Source organism: Meles meles, chromosome 10, assembly GCF_922984935.1.
Source record: "Meles meles chromosome 10, mMelMel3.1 paternal haplotype, whole genome shotgun sequence".
NCBI lineage: Eukaryota > Metazoa > Chordata > Mammalia > Carnivora > Mustelidae > Meles > Meles meles.
In genome coordinates this window covers 74,104,196-74,121,210 of record NC_060075.1, presented here as the reverse complement: position 1 = coordinate 74,121,210, position 17,015 = coordinate 74,104,196, and the positions used below count along the sequence as shown (strand labels likewise).

General features: G+C 39.6%; 1 protein-coding gene across 4 annotated transcripts in view; it reads left to right on the top strand.

Annotated features, from left to right (window-relative positions):
• The window catches only part of CDK14 (cyclin dependent kinase 14), a 723,342-nt gene that overhangs the window by 183,627 nt on the left and 522,700 nt on the right, over positions 1 to 17,015 (top strand). The window contains exon 1 of one of the 4 annotated variants that reach the window (XM_046020429.1): positions 984 to 1,083. The exons of the other annotated variants lie outside the window; for them this stretch is intronic. The gene's annotated coding sequence lies outside the window, so the exon portion shown is untranslated. Of the gene's footprint in view, positions 1 to 983; positions 1,084 to 17,015 lie in introns of those variants that run through there. 4 annotated transcript variants of the gene reach the window in all.

Genomic DNA, 17,015 nt, shown 5'->3' with positions numbered 1-17,015 from the left:
AACCACTCTCCTGTAGGGGTCGCTATAAGAGTAGCCTTTTGGCATTCTTGCTCGCCACCCAGCACCCAGCACCCAGCACCCAGCACTGTGTGGTATGACTTGACATAATTAACCTAAGGGTTGTGGGATCTGGTTTGTGTTGGCATTTTACTTTTGGGAGTGATAGAAGCTCTAACCCCTCTAACCCAGAATTCTGTAGGCTCGTAACTATGTATTTTATCACTTCGGGTCTATAAGTGCTACACCTGTGCATTTTGAACCTCATTTATTTGGTGCATGTTTATTTTAGAGTTCTCATTATACCTCATTTGCATATGACAAATATATACACAGAGACACATGAAACTATTTTAGTGGCTTTTGCAGCACGAATGATGGTAGCCTTCGTTGGCCTTCTGTAGGACCTCAGATTATTGTTTAATGGGGTTGTCACTCGAGATCCTTACTGGCTTCCTGCAGTGCTTTTAAAAAAATTGAATTGAGTTTGATGGGGTACATCCCCTTGATTAAATGTTTTTCCTCCCATGCAATCAGCATCAGCTGTTTGGCTCCCCTTCTGTATTCTTTTGAAGCAGCCCTGCATTGCAAATCAATATCTTTCTGAAGAGACCGTGTGTTGTGAATTGAGTGGACAGCATATGCACTGTTACTTTGGCTGCAATGCTGCTGCAGAGCCTGGTTACTCTGCCTTCCTGGGAACTCCACAGGCAAGTCCATCGTGTTTGGAGAAAAAAAAAACTAGGTTTTTTTTGGGGGGGGAGAAATGAACTGTTAAAGCTACTGATACTGAATGTTAGTATGCCCTTTGTATTCTTCTGAACTATTTTTGGTCTTATTCCACTGAGATTAGTTTCTCTTAGGTGATTTCTGGTGTGTTTTTGTGTCTGTGTGTGGTTTTTTTTTTTTTTTTTTCCTCTTGCTTCCCCCTTTCTTGGTTGTAGTACGGCCGTACCATTTCAGCTTGCTAGTGCAGAAAGATGTGAATTCAGTTGCTGTATGAGCCTGGCCTGGTGCATACACATTGCTAGAGACATGTTAAAGAGTTCCAGGTGAATCGAGCCTGAGAGAGACAACAGCAAAACGGTAAGACGGAGCATGCTTAAAATTAGAGCAGGGGTTTTAATTTGGAGCATCTCGGCAAGTCTGAATCCTGACTCACTCATTTACAACTTGAAAAGGATTCATTTTATGCATGTCATTTCACTCACCCCCTTCTCTTTAACTGCCAGAAACATCACAGATTGATCAAGGGGGGATTTAAATTAGAGGTCCGACAGGAGGCTACTCTTGGAGAGTCTCTTGAGGCTCCCAAGGCTATTGCTTGTAGTTTGTAAACACCAGTAGCAGTGATAAGACGAGGACAAGGTTTAGCGTCTGTGCTTCTTTGCCATAGCTGAGTGTTATTTCTTCTGAAACTCGCCTTATTTACTACAGCTTAAAGAGATCTTACAGATTGTTTTCCCTGGCTTTGCTTGGCTGAGTGCCCTCTGAGGCAAGCCAGTGAAGGACGGGAAACCACATCTTTCATTTGGGTAAACTGATGTCCCTGCGTTAGCTAGATTGGTTCTGAGTGGAATAAACGATCTAGTAGATTAGGGCTCTGGGGCTTCCTCTTTGCTCATTCCACCCCCTTCCCTTCTAGAGCACAGAAATGTACCTGCTTTAAGTCTGTGCTTTCTAGCAGAGGCCGGTGTGCTGGTATTTTGCATCATTACACCTGGAGTGGTTATGCTTTCATGTACGGAGGTGATAATCCTTCATGCGGTTCTGCTTGAAGAGCCGGCTCTAAGAGTGGACTGGGAGCATTTTGGGTTCTAATGGAGAACCCCTGCATGCATGAAGGACCCGGCTAGCAGACAGGCTACTCCAGAATGCTGCTTACCTGCGTGTGCTGATGATAACAGCTGAGAGACCGAGATGTAAACCTTGATATCTACAGGGGTTGAATTTTTATTTCCTTTGTTAATTAGCACACAGTATTAGGGCTGGGGGACAGTCAAAGTTGCAGAACATGTTTTAATATTGTTCATAGTGAGGCTTACTACATTACATGGTCCTGGTGGATTTATTAGGGTCCATCTCCTGTAGAGATGCTGAATGCCCAGGGTGCCAGCATTTGATTTTTTGCTTTAAAAATGTTCTACTTCTGTATACTTTAACTCAGCAAATCACATAAAATGTAAATAAATGATGCAGATAGTGAAGATCACTGGTAACTTGCTGTAGCATGTTGGCCATAAGCCAGCTGTGTATAATTTTGTGACATTAGTATTTTTAAAAAAGAACACCTGATTAATTGATAGACAAATGAAAGAAATTTTTGAGTAGGGGGGCCACTTAGGAGCCCTAAATATCCTTCTATGTTTACTCAACTATTGATTATGAAGGTGAGACATTGATTTTTGGGAATGAATACTTAGATTTTCTTCCAAAGAGAATTCACATTTTCTTTTATTTTAATCACTTATTACTTCCTGAAAAATCAACATGAGCTATAAGCTGTTCTTTGCCATACTTCAGTTTTTTTTTTCTGGAAAAAAAAACCAACTTTTTTTTTTTTTTTCTGTTTAGAAGATGATGTAGTCTGTGTTGTTGGCTTTTTTTTTTTTTTTCCTGAGAGTGATATGTTCTAGCTATTTATATTTTTACCTTCACTTTGTATAACCTGTGAGGTTTATTTTTTTGCCCTGTGATAGAAGGAATTGTACATTTGCAAAAAGTAGTTTTAAAAAGGGGAAGAGTAGAGTAGTTACATGACATTGATTTTATAGTCATAAACTTTAAAAAAAAGATTTCATTTATTTCAGAGAGAGAGAGAGAAAAGAACACGAGCAGGGGAGCAGGAGGCAGAGGGAGAGGGAGAAGCAGACTCCCCACTGAGCAGGGAGACTGATGTGGGGCTTGATGTGGGGTTCCATCCCAGGACCCCGGGATCATGACCTAAACTGAAGGCAGATGCTTAACTGACTGAGCCACCCAGGTGCCCCGTAATTACACACGTTTTAATTCCTCATTGTGCAGACGTTTATTAGCCGTCTACTATGTGGACGACATTTGTAAGACCTGCTGTGAGGAAGTAAAATGAAGTGATCCATTCCCTTGCCTGCAGCAGCTTAGCTGGAGTAGCACTGGTCTTTTTCTCTGGAATATGCTCCTTATTCTTTCTGATGAATAAGTAAATTTGATGCTTTTTAAATATTTTTTTTCTTGGAGACTCCTTTTGTTTTCTTTCAATCATTTATTTATTAAACAAACATTTATGGAGAATCTACTGTGTAACCGTGTAACTGCTCTGTAACAGTGAGCGAAAAAGATCTGGGGCCTGTCCTCATGGAACTTACCGTGTACTGTACTCCTTTGTAAGATACTTCCGGGAGAAATGTTGGAGTAGGTTTCTTTCATTTGGGGCAATTGCAGTACAGATACTGTATGCTTTGATTTTTTTTTTCATTTTTTAAAATCGTGGTATAATACATACGTACCACAAAACTTTAACCATTTTTAAGTGCACAATTTATTGGCAGTAAGTACTTTCACAAGGTATTGCTACCATCACTGCTACCCATTTCCAGAACTTTTCCCATCTTCCAAACAGAAAAATTCTATACACATTAAATAATAATTCCCCATTTTCCCTCCCCCTGGTCCATCCCTGGTAATCTCTAGTTTACTTTCTGTGTCTATGAATTTGCCTCATCAAGTGGAATCATACAGCATTTATCCTTTTGTGTTTGGTTAATCTCACTTATCCTGCTTTTCAAGGTTCATCTGTGTTGTAGCATGTCCCAGAATTTCTTTATTTTTTAATATATGCTTTGATTTTTTTTTCGGGGGGGTAGGGGCAGATAGCAAACATTAACCATGCTCCACGCCCAGTGTGGATCCCCATGTGGGGCTCAGTCTCACAACCCTGAGATCATGACCAGAGATGAAATCAGGAGTCAGACACTTACCTGACTGAGCCACCCAGGTGCCCCAATATATGCTTTGACTTTTATATGGAAAACACCAGAATTCCCCCTTCTCCCTTACATGCTTTCACTAAATCAATTTTCCATATGGATACCATAATAGATAATCCAGAGATACTAAAACTCGGAGCTTGTAGGATGGGTCAGGGAATGAGGAACAGAAATGCGTAGAGGGAATAATCTATGGTTATCTTACATCTGGGTTCTCTACATGGCCTGATAATTGAGCATGGTAACTGGGCTACTTAGATTTTCATGTCAGTTCTTTGGTGATTGAGAACAACAGCTGAAATATTAAGTGGAAGGCTGGACTGTAGCTTTTGTCATTATTAATATTTTAATTTCACCCCCTCTGTTTCAGTTCCCTTGCTCTGTCTGATCATGTTGAGGTCCTCCTACAGACTCTTGGAATTGGCAGGTTCTTCAGCAAGTGTGTTTTCTAATTGGCTCATTGCCATTTGTTCAGCCAGTGGGAGAGTGAGACTTTCCTCAGTCTCCTGATACCCACTGCAAACCCTCCTTCACTCCCCACTGCTGTTTTCAGTGGACACTTAACCTGAAAACCTCGTGTTGTCTTTTGAGTTGGGCAGAGAGGAATAGGAGAGGGTATAAGTTTTTTTTCCAAATTAAGCAGTTTTTCATTGGACGAGGTGAACCAGGGTTCATCAATACAGCATTCTCTTATTAAATTTCTTCCTGTTACTGTTTATCTTAAATCCAGATGGTTTTTCTGATAGAGAATCCTTTTTAGAAAGTCAGGTTAAGGCTCCCAGAGGTATCCATTTATCTGCCATCGACTGAATTGATGATTCTTAGATTGGATCAGCCAGTGGTTTATGTCCTGCCTTGAATGAACATACTATTCAGGAAACGTAAACATATATGGGAAGGGGAGATTCAACAGGGCAGTGCCTAATGGCCCAGGTCATTCCATCTTCCCCATCAGCCTGTCCTTTTCAATGATCTTAATGCTTTCTGCCTATCCTCATGACTTTGCTGTTCAGCCTTGACTTTTGATTTGAGACTGATTCAGAATCAGGTCAGTTAAAGGCATGTTAAGTTTAGGTGATGGAAGTAGTGGGGGATGAAGGGAGGATTGGTCAGAAACCTTAGAGCACAGAGTACTTTCTTTTGCATCAGAAGAGAGAATGAGAGTACTGTTGCAGATCAGGACTGGCCTCTGCATATTTCTCTTGAAATGTCAATCCCAGGGAACATGTAAGGAAGACATCCCAGTGGTCAGGATCTTGGGCTTTGTAGTCAGAGTCTTGGAATCAATCTCGTTACCTCTGCTTGCTCTCTGTGTCGTCTTGGACATGCTACTTAAATATTGCTTGCCTCAATTTAAATGTCTGTAAACTCAGAATAATAGTCATACGTCATGGAGCTGTTGTAGACACTGCAAAACTACTTATAAAGCATTTTTCATAGTAGCTGTTACATAATAAGAGCTCTGTGAGAACCATCATCATTACCGTTATTATCTAAAAATCATTTCCCTCTCTCTTTTCTATCAACTTGAATTATCTTGTCCAAGTTTTATCCTTTTCCAGTTAGCTTGTTTATTGAGCATATATGACAGTTCTTAGTGTTACTGTGTTTGAGGGGATAAAAAGAGGATTTGAAAAAGTGCTCCAGTCTTCCATTTATCATCTGGTAAGGTTTGGGAGGGGTATATGTTCTATGAACTTCCTCCTCTGTCCTGCTGATACAAGTTTGCCCCAGTGGCTTATTCCTCAGCTGAATGAGATCTTGCTAAAATACAAAGAGGAGAGTGAAATGTTCCTGGAAGCACTGAGGCTTATTTTCAGGTGGCAGACAAGCGGCAGGATTTGTGTATCCCACTGCTCTGCTCTATTCACCTTGACGATCTGCGTCTGGATTCACTATTGACTTTTCTCAGTCAGAGGAAAGGTTGACAGAACCAGCGCTCATGAAATCAGCTAGGACTTTATTATTAATGGATTGCTGTCAAATTTATTATTGCTGAAATTTTAGCTCTTTACAATAGATGGACCAATTGTCAAAGCTGTACTGAAAGAGACTTCCATTTTTTTCCCCCAAAGGTTCATTGTTCCCTGTGTTTCTCTTCATAAGCTGTGTGTGGCTAGTGACCCACATATGATTCCCTGAAAATTTTAAGAGCTTCAAAAGTCAATCCTATGTTGAGTGATGCCCTATATTTTTCTGAATTCTTTGGTCAGGTCCGTATCTCGATTTATTTTATTAGAATAAAAACATTAAACTCTTGAACTTTATAACATTCCTCTTGACATTCATTAGTCACTGAATTATTATTTAAGCATTAATAGTACATCTAAATTTTTTTTTAAAGATTTTATTTTTATTTATTTGACAGACAGAGATCACAAGTAGGCAGAGAGGCAGGTTGGGGGGGCGGGGAAGCAGGCTCCCCACCGAGCAGAGAGCCCGACGCGGGCCGATCCCAGGACTCTGGGACCACGACCCTAGCCGAAGGCAGAGGCCTCAACCCACCGAGCCACCCAGGTGCCCTGATAGTACATCTAAATTTTATTAAAAAGGTGGTTATTATAGGTGAGGAGATAAAAGTTGTGCTTATTTATATAACTATTTCAGAGTAAAAAGATAGTACACAATTTTACTTCTCCTTCAGGGAAGGAATTTAAAAATATTTATAATCTTTATTTTTAAATGCTGTTCATATGGTTACCAAGGGAAAGAAATTCAGGCCCTAATGGATCAGTCAGTACCTCCTGTAGTGTCTTTTTTCAGTTTCCATTTTTAATGTTATTATGCCTTCTGGATGCTTGATCTTACATGAGGGACAGAATAGCAAGCTACAGATATTTGAAAGGTATAAACATGAAGGAAGAACTAGGCTGGTTTAGTACAAAGAAGCTATGGGTGGTGCAATGAAGTTCAGAAGAGAAACAAAACAATTCAGAAGGCATCTGAAACTATCGTTTGCACAGCCTTTGAGACAAATGACAGCTTCTCTGGTCCTTGTGATGTTTAACCCCCCCCCCCCCCAAAGTGCCTCAAACAGTAAGCCTGTGTATACAGGTAAAAGTGTGCTGGACCATATTCAGGATTTCAAAGAGCCATGAATCTGAGTTCAGCCTTATCTGTTTATTGATTATTAATACTTCTGGCATGGTAGACATTTTAAAATCGCTGTAGGTTATATTGGTCAGTCCTTCTTGCTAGGACGTGTCACATCTCTGCATCATGTGGAGTCCTCTGAAAACACTCTGGTTTCCCTTTCTCAGGTTAGGACCCAAGACAAAACAGAAAGAAAGAAAAGCTATATTTAAACCTATAAATTCTGTGAGAGGGGGTCAAAGGTTCTTATTTGTAGGAACAGACTTCTTTTCTAGAATGAGAGCTTTAAGGGAGTAGTGTCCTGATGAAGAAACTAATTAGCCATGTTGGGAGCCACTTTGTGTAGCCTGAGTCTTCTGTTTTGTCCAGAATGGTACTCCAGTTCCTCACTGCAGCTGTGAGAATTTTGTAGGTTGGAATAGGCTTTTTCTCTGTGGAATCTCAACAGAGCCACTCCCTTACTGTGTGTGGGGATTCTCATTTCATGTGCCCCATATCTGAGCCCTCTGGCTATAAATGAGAGAGGGTAGACAATATAGATGTCAATTCTAATATTTTACCTCCCAACACTATATATTCATTTGGCCATGTGATATGAACACTACACTACACACTTTCTCCTCATGACCTTTTGGGGATATAGAGTATGTTTTTAGTGGAAGCAGTGACTGAAAGCCACCCAGACTTCTACAGAATTGCCATGTCCTTCTATTTGTGAACAGGGGTTCCTGTTCCTTGTCCAGTGTAGGACATGTTCAGTTATGACAAGTAGGCAAAGAGCTTTTTTTCCCCCCTCCACCTTCTAAGGGAGGACCTGTTTTAGGATATATGGTACACTTCATAAATACAAGTTCTTTTTAAAATTTTGTTTCTAGGTCCTAAAGTGACTTCCTTCTATTTTATTATTTTTTCCCCCCAAAGCTACCAAATAAACTCTGGTAAATAAAGAGCAAAGCAAGATTCTGGGTTCAAACCTCCTTAGAATAATTTTGTGGTAATTTTTTTTCATAGATACAATAGCCAATGACAAAACAATGCTTCTGTATTAGAAATACATAAATCCACAAATTTCTGCACAGGAGGTAATGGTACAGATGCTGTTGTAACTTGTGTATATTCTTTTTTCTCTACTTTTCACTTACTCTGATCCCATTGCTTTTAAAAAAATTTATAAGGTATACTTTGGGTATACCCTATTGGACAATTTTATTTCAGAGTATTTCAAAATTAAAGAATTATATGAAATTGCCCTGACTTTTTGTGGGAAGTTTGAGTAAAAATGTTACCCAAGAAAATGATTATCATTCATATGGTACCCAGAGTTTGAAACAAATTTTACCCCTCAAACTCTTGACCTCTCGCACAGTCTCAATCTCTTATGTGGCCATACCAGCAGAATCTATCATTCTATGTGTAGAGCACTGCACCTCAATTTTTAACGTGCACACAAATCTCCTGGGGGTCGTGTTCAAGTGCAGGTTCTGACTCTGTGGGACTTAAGGGGGCAGGGGTGGCACTGAGATCCCACGCGTTGCCAACACCAGTGGTCCACAGAGGAAAGGGGTTAGAGAATATTCCAGATGAAATCCTGATTCCTAAAGATAGCTATGTTCCAAAAAACCTGTGTAGGCCACAACTAACCGTAGGGCATTTTTTATAGTTATGGTGTGTATTCATCAAACTTTGTGTTAAATTTATCATGATGATTTGGGTGAAATGAAGAACATAGAGGTCAGTAAGTAGAAGCATCTATCTACATGAACCTGTAAGCAAACTATCATGTACATTTAAAATCAAGAGTATAATTATTATTTTTTATTTTTTTTATTCAATTACTTTTATTAACATATAATGTATTATTTGCCCCAGGGGTACAGGTTTGTGAAGAATAGAATTTTTTTTTTTAAGAAGATTTTATTTATTTAGAGGGAGCACATGCACGCTCATGTGGGAGGAGGGGCAGAGGCAGAGAGAGAGAGAACAGAACACCCATTTCATGCTGATGCGGGTCTCAACCTGGGTCTCGATCCCACGACCTTGAGATCATGACTCGGAGCAGAAACCAAGTCAGCTGCTCAACTGACTGAACCACCCAGGTGCCCCTCAGGGGTATAACAGAAGGCAAAGTAACTTAATAAAATTGTCTTAGCAACATATATTAAAGTTTAAGCTGCTGAGAAGACCACCTAAATATTTCACAGTAAAACTGGCCAAACAATCATCAAGTCTCTTGGTGGTAAAGCGTTGAAGCCCAGCGAGGGTTGTAACAAAACTATGGTCACTGAAGTGGCATTAATGAATGGAGTGTCCTCAAGAATTCTCCCTTCAGCTATGTCCATTAGCCAGTGGATTCAGGGTTTCAATGAAATTAGGTCAGACCCCAAAGAAACCAGTCAGTAGAAACATAAGCATTTTTTAAAAAAATATTTTATTTATTTATTTGACAGAGAGAGATCACAAGTAGAGAGCCAGGCAGAGAGAGAGAGGGGGAAGCAGGCTCCCCGCTGAGCAGAGAGCCTGATGCGGGACTGGATCCCAGGACCCTGAGATCATGACCTGAGTCGAAGGCAGCGGCTCAACCCACTGAGCCACCCAGGCGCCCGAAACATAAGCATTTTTAAATTAAATCATGGCAATAGATGCGGAAATCTGGTAAGTGGTACAGCTGGTGAAACTCTTTTCATGAATGGAAAAGATCTGAGCTTGGAAGGTGCCTCATTGTATGTAGGTAGGACTAATTTTTTTAACGACCTATGTTTAGTTAAAGGGGAAGATTCATAATAAGGAAGATAGTCCATCTTTGAGTAGATGTTAACAGAACACCCATTTATGCCATCTTTTGGGCTTTCAGAAACATTAAAGAAATGGAAGATAATGATTTCTGTGCTCAAGGCGTTTCCAGTTTGGTAATAGAAATGCAACGAACACATGAGAAACTGCAAAACAAAGACCTCCTCCCATCCCAGCAAAATAAACCAAACATATGACAACAAATTCCACGGTGGCTTATGTGAAAGTGTACAAGACAGCATTCATTTAAGTGACAAATGATGAAGTACAATGTAAAAATGACCTAGTTGTTTTGCGAGGGCATTTGTAGTTGTCACAGTGGCAGTGACACAAGGACAAGACTGGCATTTAGTCGACAGAACCAGGGTTGCCAAACATTGTGCGATGTGACTGCTACATTGTGCCGCTCACAAATAATCTGGCAACCAGGTGGCCCAGGATGCCGTCACTGAGCAGCCGTGAGAGCGGCAGTGCCGGGATTTGGGAGTTAAGGCAGGCCCACAGAGCCTGGGGAGACCAGGAGGTGTTCATAGCGTGAACCTGTCCACCTTCTCTCTAAACCTAAAATCATAAGTGAAATGCAATGTAAACGGAAGCACAAAGAAATGAATTTATGTGTCTGGCCTTATGTAGTTAATCTACTTAAAACCATTTACCAGTTGTAAACTGCTGCCTAGAGTTCGTAACAGAAGAGTCGAGCTGTAAAAGGTCTTAAGAGCTATTTACTTCAGCTGTATCATTTTACAGATGAGAAGACTGAGGTGCAGACAGTTTAAGTGACTTGTTGTCAGTCACCTACATGACTTATGTGGACAGGAGGCTTGCCTGGATGTTAGCTAATATTCTGGAGGTGATTTTAGGCAACAAAATCACTTGGTTCTGATAAAACATAGCTGTAAGTAAAAATACATCCATGCATATATCCCCTTATGTACATATAGATAACACAACCTTGGCACACACACATGCATGCACACATAATGCACACACATGCACACATGTGAGAAAAAGAAGACCACAACCAAAGAGAGGGAGCATTCTTTTAGGTCTTGCCAGCTGACGTTAGAGATGAGGGTAGCTGTTGTGTGTTATGATGCCAGTGGCATTAGAAATTCCTCCTACTGCATCCCCCTACCCCCACCCCCACCAGAATACCTTGCCCACCTACGCACCTATAGCTGAAATTCTTTTGAAAAGGAATGAAGCTTTTTGTTCTATAATTCTTAAAGTTCAAGTAATTCTGGGAGAGGTTACGTTCTGATTTAAGTGTCCAAAAGCTTATAGATGACTGATGATGGGTTTTTTATTGGGAGCAGATTTTGAGAGAAGAAACCCATCAGACCCTCATAGGGTAACGGATGAGGAGTAAAACAAACATAAGAGTTGTTGCAGTATCAAAACTTTTCCGTATTTATATTTGCCAGCTTTGTATTGGACGGATCATGGATATTTTTTCCATGAACCTCAGAAGACCATGACTTAACTTCCTGCCTCATGCATCATGCTTATTTGCTGTGCATCAGCGTAGACTCCTTGAAACCAGTTCTTTCCCTGGTGTCTGGCTTCGTGAAGAGTGTGGGGCAAAGAAGTGGAGAAGATCACACCATGAACTCAATAAAATGCCAATCACCAGAAAATGGTTGATTCAAAGGGACAATTTTCAGCCTGAATGAATTCACTTAAAATGAATGCCAACCTTAACTGAATTAAGTTGTGCTCTTTCAGATCCACTGCTGTGAGTTTGGTAGACAGTTGTCTGGATTTTACATAGCTCCAAGCTAAAATCGTAGGTCAAACTGTGACTTTCGGAGCCTCCAACACTATTTGAGTTTCTAACAATTTTTACTGAGTTTTGAGTCCTCCAGCTAATGTACAGACCCCTGTTAATGACGAGTGAACCAAAATAATTGATTCACATGAACACCCAAATATATGGGTGCATCTCTAACCTTGTTTGAATTCTAGGTTCTGTTGAATTTATTGGAAAAATGAAACAAAACAAAAACCAACAACCCAGAAGTTTATTTTGGTATCGGTGATGATTTCTTCTTCTATTTATCTGCCTTCAAGTACCATAAGACATCTCTGCTTATGTAAATTTTGTCACTTTAGTTTCCACACAACAGGAACAAGGAACAGAAGTGCTAGTCATAGAGAAGACAGAGCCTATTCCCATTAATATTGGAATGCCTGTTATTTTCAGGTATTACTGATAGCCCTCCTATTTCCTGTGATTGGCTTTGGGAAGAGGAACCAAAGGTGTTTTCTTCTGACCCTATATCGTTTGAGAAGACCACTCTTAATCAATGTAAAGCCTTTACTTTTCCAAATTAGTCAAAAACCTTTGCTAGACCCTTCAGGTGGAGATTTGAAGGAGAAAGTACTCTTGGCGGGGGTTGAGGGGGGGATGAGGTGGGAGCTATAAAATAGAAAACAGGAGATAGTCAAATTGTTGAGGTTAAAGTATCACAAGAAGAATAATTATAGTCCAGGGTATGTGAAATATTGGAGCAAAACTGAGTGCTGAGTGGGATTTAATCAACAAAGGCTTCTGAGCAAAGGTAATTTTTGAGAAGAGTCTTTTAGTAAAATTGAAGAATGATTGATATATAATATTGTATTAGTTTCAGGGATATAAATATAGTGCTCTGATATTTATATATACTACAGAATGGTCACCGTAATAGTCTAGTTACTATCTGTCACAGTACAAAGTTGCTACGATATTATTGACTGTATTTCCTATGCTGTACATCTCCTTGTCTTATTTATTTTACAACTGAAAGACTGTACCTCCTAGTTCCCTTTACCTATTTCATCCATCCCCCCAACCCCTTCCCTTTTGGCAACCATCAGTTTGTTTTTTTATCTATAAATCTGTTTCATTTGTTTTGTTTTTCTTAGATTCCACATATAGATTTTTTAGATTTCACATATAAGTGAAAGCATATGGTGTTTGTCTTTCTCTGGCTGAATTTCACTTAGGATAATATCCCCTGGGTCCACTCATATTGCTGCAAATGGCAAGATTTCATTCTTTTATATGGCTGAGTAATAGTCCATGATATTTATATATACTGCATATATTAAACACCTTTTTAAAATTCACTCATCTGTTGATGGACATTTAGGTTGCTTCCCTCTCTTGGCTAAATAATGTTTTGATGTACATGGTGTGCTGATGTCTTTTTGGATTAGTGTTTTTGTTTTCTTTGGATTAATACTCAGAAGTAGAATTGCTGGATTATATAATATTTCTATTTTTAATTTTTTGAGGCACCTCCAAACTGTTTTCCATAGTGACTTCACAAATTTACATTCTCACCAGCAGTGCATGAGAATTACTTTTTTAACACATTCTCACCATCACTTGTTATTTCTTGTCTTTTTAATACTAGCCCTTCTGATGCTGGGAGGTAATATGTGATTTTGATTTGCATTTTCAGTGGACCATTTCTGTGTCTTCTTAAGAAAAGTGTTTATTCAGGTCTTCTACCCATTTTTTTATTCAGATTTTTTTTTATATTGTGTTGTATGAGTTCTATAAAGATATATTTTAGATTGAACCCTGTATTGGATATATCACTTGCAAATATCTTCTCCCATTTAGTAGGTTGCCTTTTTGTTTGTTGATGGTTTCCTTCACTGTGCAGTAGCTTTTAGTTTGATATAGTCCCATTTGTTTCCACTTTTGTTCTTGCCTGTTGAAACAGATCTGTCGCATTAACAAAGGATAAAATCGTAGGATCATCTCAGCAGCTGCAGGAAAAGCATTTGACAAAATTCCACACCCACTTAAGATTAAAAACTCTCAACAACGTAGGCATAGAGGGAATGTACCTCAACAGAATAAAAGCCATACCTGATAGACCCAAGCTAACATCATACTCAATGGTGAAAAGCTGAAAGCTTTTCCTTTAAGATCAGAAGCAAGACAAGGTTGCCCACTCTTGCCACTTTTATTTAACATAGTATTGGAAGTCCTGGCTATAGCAGTTAGGCAAGAAAAAGAAATAAAATGCATTCAAATTGGAAAGGAAGAAGAAAAACTGGCACTATTTGCAGATGACATGATACTACTCATAGAAAATCTTAAACCCTCCCCCCAAAATCTATTAGAACTAATAAATGAATTTATTAAATTTGCAGGATACAAAATCAATATACAGAAGTGTGTTGTGTTTCTGTACACTAGTAACTATTAGAGAATTTAAGAAAACAGGTCCATTTATATTTGCGTTAAAAAGGAATAAAATAGCTAGGAATAAATTTAGCCAAGGAGGTGTGAAAGACCTATACTCTAAAAAGAAGACATTAATGAAAGAAATTGAAGATGACACAAATAAGGAAAACAAGCACAGATATGATTATTGCAAATTATATTACTGTACATATATTCATCCTATTTAAAACACCAACATTGTGGGTTTAGTGAAGTTTATTATTATTTCTCTGTGTCTTTTTATACCTTCCTAGGGTTATAGAGCTACTTATTTAAATTATTTGCAGGGGTTTCAGGGATATTTTTTCAATCTTCTTGGCATTGTGTAATCTTTACAGATCCACAGACAAACCAATGCCTTTCAGAACAGCTGGGTTTATAGGACCCGAGTTGTTGACTGTTGGGGTCTTGGTTGCTTTTTCCACAGTGATTCAGATCTGTGTTACTGGTTAGCAGTCATTTGGGTTCTTTTTTTTTTTTTTTAAGGGTTAAATTTCACTTAGTTATTAAAATTTAACTCATTTCCAAAAAATGCCTTCTGCCTTGGTTTCACAGATGTTTCCTTTGTAATCTGGTGTCTCTCTACCAGGTATGTTCTTTGTAAATATTGCTTAGGCAACATGGCATGCTCTTCTGCCTGTTACTGTGTTATATTGACCTGCCCTGGTATTAGAGTGTACTTGTTGCTGCCCTTCCTATGCTAGTGCTCCTTAGGCTCTCTTCAGGCCCTGACCTGTCATTCCTGCTTTGGGTACAGTTCCTCCTTTTTCTAGCAGTAGTTGCCTTCCTTCCTCCTTACTCTCTGCAGTTAGTTCCATGGATTAGAACCAACTATATCCTATTATGTTCATGCTTCTTTTATTTCATAACTGCCTTTTGCCCTTTATAAAAACTTTTCTCTTTTGAAATCATAATGGTCTTTCCCTAACTCAACTTGTTCCATTTAACCATGATTTTATTTTCCTTGTGATGCCCAAATACATAATCACCGTTTGGCTATTAGGAATCCCTGTAGGCAGACTCCTTTGTCCATTCTAGCATTGTCCCCTGACATTTTTGAAAGGATCTTAGTTTTCTGGTAACAGCTGGATATTTCACAGCTGTTTTGTGTTTCCTGCCCTGTGAACTGGAATTGGATTACCTTTCAAGGATTCCTCTTTTTTCATAGTGGAGAATTGGAACATAGACCAAAATCTGGGCTCTAGAGGTACACATGAAAGTTAGTGATGGATCAAAGAGCTACTATTTGGTGGTTGGAAAAATCTGCCTTTTGAGGTTATGGGTTCCCATTGATTTTTTTCCCAGTTTGACATACCATGCTTTGGTGCTTTAGTTTTGTTAAAGTATTAGATTTTATGTGTCTTTAAGACTTTTTTATGTGTCTTCAAGCATTTTGTTGTGGGAAGAAAGAGATTCTCTTTGGGTAGGGGGAATGTTTATTTAGGTTGCTGACAGGCTGCTGGAAGGAATCAGATGACGACTTGGGCACCAGGGAGTATCACCAGTGGATAACCTGACTTCTAGAACCCTCTTTTCCTGCTGGGACTCCAGTGTGCTCACTCTTCTCTTTGTGTGCCCTGGGTTCTTCAATATTTTTATTCTTCAAGCTGCCAGAAATTGTGGCTTTCTCTGGGGAAGGAGTGCTGTTCTTCCTTCATCTGGCCTGCATCTCTCTCTGGACCCAACCCCTCTGACTTCTCTTTGGGGTCTGCAAGGTGAGTTGCTTGACAAGCTCAAGAGGTCAACAAGGCTGGTGCCCTATATCTTTATAAAGGGCCTGGATGCTTCCTTCTGTTCTGCTTCTGGTTAACAGAGCTGGCTAGATCCTGTCTAAGATGTTTGTCCCAAATATCGGAAACTTGAAACTTTTCCAGAACAGTCATTCTGTCCTATGTGGAAAATTCAAGGATAGATTACTTTCCTGGATGAAGATACATGTACAAAGCAGGTGCTGATAATGGTGTTATTCACATAAGCCCAGACAACGTGGAGACCAGCATTAATTGTGTATAACTTCAATTATGTAGAGAACTTGTTTGTGAGCTTAAAATGCTAATGGAGAAAACTCTCAATATGTGGTCATTTATTAATAATGGCCATAAGAATCATCACTGACTTTTTCTGGGATCTGATACAGTCTATCAAACTCAGAAAGTGGTATCTGCGACACGTTCCTAAGATTAGACATTCTGCTCAGATGTCAAAGCACTGCAAGCAATTTCAGTTAAGCAAGTGTATTAGTTTTCTATTGCTGTGTAACTTATCACCACAAACGTACTAGCTTCTTAGCTCCGTTTCTGTAGACATCCAGGCGCAGCAGGGCTGGTTTCTCTGCCTTCAGGCTCCCTCGAAATCAAGATGTTGGGCATGGTTGTGGTTCGTACCTGGGGCTCAGGATCCTCTTAAGCAGCTCTCTGGTTATTGGCAGAAATAATTTGCTTGTGGTTGCAACAGGACCATTGTCCCCATTTGCCTGCTAGCTGTCAGCCAGTGAGCCCTCTCAGCTCACCCTGTGCTGTGCCATGTGGCCCCCATTTCAGTTCAAAGCGTAATGTGTTTTGTTTTCTTCCAGGCTACCCAGATCACATCTCTCCTTTTTTCCTACAACTAGCTGAAGGAAGCGCTCTGCTTTTCAGGAGCTTGCCCTGATGAGGTCAGGCCTGCTCAGGATAATCTCCATCTTTGCCACATCACAGAATATAATCATAGGAATGATAGCTTGTTGTATTCACTCTCAAAGGGGAGGGGATTATTGAAAGGTGAGAGACATAGCGTTGGGGTATAGTCGTGAGCTCTCTGCCTTCCAAAGGTGGGGGACATGAGGTGTCATTTTAGAATTCTGTCTATCACAAGGAGTTTGTCCTTAAAAAAAATTGTTGACAGCATTTTATGCATAAATTTGTATATTTATTATTTTTGTGTCAAGACTGCTGTCTTTTTGACAATAG